Genomic DNA, 2,590 nt, shown 5'->3' with positions numbered 1-2,590 from the left:
AATATCGAATTCTATGCTGACACTTTTAATTGTCAGGATTTTTTTTCTTTTTTTTGATATAGAAGCAATCTGCAGGTAGTGCTCCCTGCTATACATTCCGTCAATCAGAAACCCAAAGGACTTGTAAAATTATCCCAAAGAACAGAATGCATATAGTAATCTAAAAGCAAAAATCAATGCTCAAATATAATTTATTGAACTAAAAGTCAGTAACAAGTACTAACATAGCAAATTCCTAACAAGTACAAACTTTAAAGATTCTCTTGTGGACAAACTAAAAGATCCTCATGTGCACAAACTAAAAGATTCTCTTCCCTAACAAGTAGAAAGAACTTGAAGTAGCTACCAAACTTTCCAATGAAATTAGAGCCTTCAATCATAGCCACGAACACCCCATCAATCTTCAGCTGGTTCCACCTTTGCACAAAGTTTGTTGGGATCATTAGATCATCATAGCTAGCAATAAAATTCATTAATGTGTGAAAAGCATAAGGAATCACTTACAAAAGCTGATCTTCAGTGTAGTTTGTGTACCTCTCGCATGTCTTAGTCCACTTCTTGAACCCATTGACAGAGCATTGCACAGTAAATTTGAAGGGACCAAACATGGTAACTCAAACAAAAAATTTGAAATAAAAAAAAAACAAAAGAAGCAAAATCATCTTAGGATTACCATCCAGTTTATCCTTGTTTCTCGATTCGCAGATGGTAAGCACTTTAACCTGTTCAAAAAGAAAAGATTCAGCCAAGTTGTTAAGACATTAATCTGTTTCTGTATGGTAATCAAATAAACACGTCCAATCAACAATATATGCCAAGGAGTTACATGTCTGACATTTCTTCATTTTCAACATCTAGACCACTACACTCAGTTATTAACTTCCATAACACACATTATTCAAGCAAATTCTTGCTCGGGAGCCAAAACCAAAATGAACACACTTGCTACCTACTAACTGCTTCGCATAATACACTTGTCCTGTACCATCTCTAGGTCCAATTCTAAATCCTAATTGTGGGACCATTAAAGCACCAGACATTCTCTGCTCACAATCAGTTAATCCAATTTACATAGTAAAACAAAAAAAATAAATAAATACAAAAATTAAAGATGAAAACATCTCTGATCAGAGTAGTATAAATGCCTATCAAAATTTGCATCACAACCAGGTATGACCCCAAGCGAAGCATTTGACAGGAACATTAAACAAAGAGAAGTAATCAGAGTTTTGAATAGAAAAGGGCAAGACAACAACCTGTGGATGAAACTAACAGGTCCATATCTTGAAAGCAATGCACCGACAAAAAACTGCACCATGTATTTCAGAATGGAAGGGTTGACTATTTATTTCCTCATTCAAGCAGAATACAAGGTACTTGCAATCTACCCTATTCAGTAGCCATGTAATCATTGCCAATAGTGCAAGTGGTCCAAGCCTCTATCCATAGTCATGTAATCATTGCCAACAACAAGTGATCAGTAATCGTCTCACATTTCCCTTTTCCGTTATGTTAAGGGCACAAAAGCTTAGCTTCTGCTGTTATAATTCTAGAGAATAGAATTGGAATTCTCGTGCACATAAGCTCCCTCTCTCCATACACACCAAATTAAAAGAGAAAAAGGAAGTAAGCAGGAGCTAGGGATGATCAAAATTACCCTAATAGCAGTCATTTGATCCATCAGGGCCTGAGAATGTGAAGCCAAGCCTTCTCTAAACTCTTGCAGACCATATCATCAGTAGCAAAAAGAGAATAAGATGTTTAACACTCACAGTATGGAAACTCAAAAGGGTCTCACCTGAAATCTAACGTACAACCGCTTTTCGCCCCTGTGGTAAGGGATAATCACGGGGCGTTTATCTACATATTCTTTACATACGAGTGGTTCTATTCTGTATAAAAAATGAATGTGGCAAGGAATAAAATGTCATAAATTGAGCATGGTAACTCAAACAAAAAATTTGAAATAAAGAAGCTGCTGCTGCTAAGAGAGACGGGGGAACCTAAGCATTTCATACTCGACGAGGCACAGCTCAACGATAAAGAAGGATAGAAGCTCCAACTAGTCACCAGAAGATTATTGCCAGTTATTAGGCAGATCAAGATAGTGCAAAAAATTCACATACACTAAATACGAAACAATACCTTTTTATTAGATTGAGCAGCTTTAAGAAAGCGCCTCATGAAGACATAAGGAGTAGGCACTGAAAGATTAAACTGCAAGATGTTGATCATTAAGCTCTCCTGCAGCGAGCCACAGTTCAATTTTAGTTATATGACAAAGGAAAGCTTCATATATCAAAGATCAACTCATAGACAATAGATGCCATAACAAACCTACCATCTCAAGCACATCATTTCTGGAGTAAGCCCTGTCAAAAATCAATATGAGGTCTTCAACGACAGGAACATAAACTTCTTCATACTTGCAAGCCAGAAGCATTGCTGTCACTCCAACAAGTTGAAGTTTCTTGCGCACCAAAAAGACTGATGGTTTGGTAGTAATTCTGAGGATACAGCTGAAGACTAGAAGCACTATTCTACTGCTGAAGACCTATAAGATTGCAGACAGTAGGTGAGCTCTGGACCC

General features: G+C 36.9%; 1 long non-coding RNA gene across 3 annotated transcripts; it reads right to left on the bottom strand.

Annotated features, from left to right (window-relative positions):
* Window positions 1-347: 347 nt before the first annotated feature.
* Window positions 348-2,376, bottom strand: LOC113781535. 3 transcript variants are annotated; one of them, XR_003469627.1, is made up of 6 exons: window positions 2,342-2,376; window positions 2,146-2,244; window positions 1,799-1,892; window positions 1,658-1,712; window positions 505-722; window positions 370-417 (listed from the first exon to the last, which is right to left on the bottom strand). It is a non-coding gene; the product is annotated as an uncharacterized LOC113781535 (long non-coding RNA). The 3 variants fall into 3 exon arrangements; XR_003469628.1 differs by having other exon boundaries at window positions 348-417; window positions 674-722; window positions 1,658-1,892; XR_003469626.1 differs by having other exon boundaries at window positions 1,658-1,892.
* Window positions 2,377-2,590: the final 214 nt, after the last annotated feature.

The sequence above is a fragment of the Coffea eugenioides genome, chromosome 8, assembly GCF_003713205.1.
Source record: "Coffea eugenioides isolate CCC68of chromosome 8, Ceug_1.0, whole genome shotgun sequence".
In the NCBI taxonomy this organism is placed as follows: Eukaryota; Viridiplantae; Streptophyta; class Magnoliopsida; order Gentianales; family Rubiaceae; genus Coffea; species Coffea eugenioides.
The sequence above is the reverse complement of the archived record's forward strand: the minus strand, read 5'-3'. Positions and strand labels throughout refer to the sequence as shown.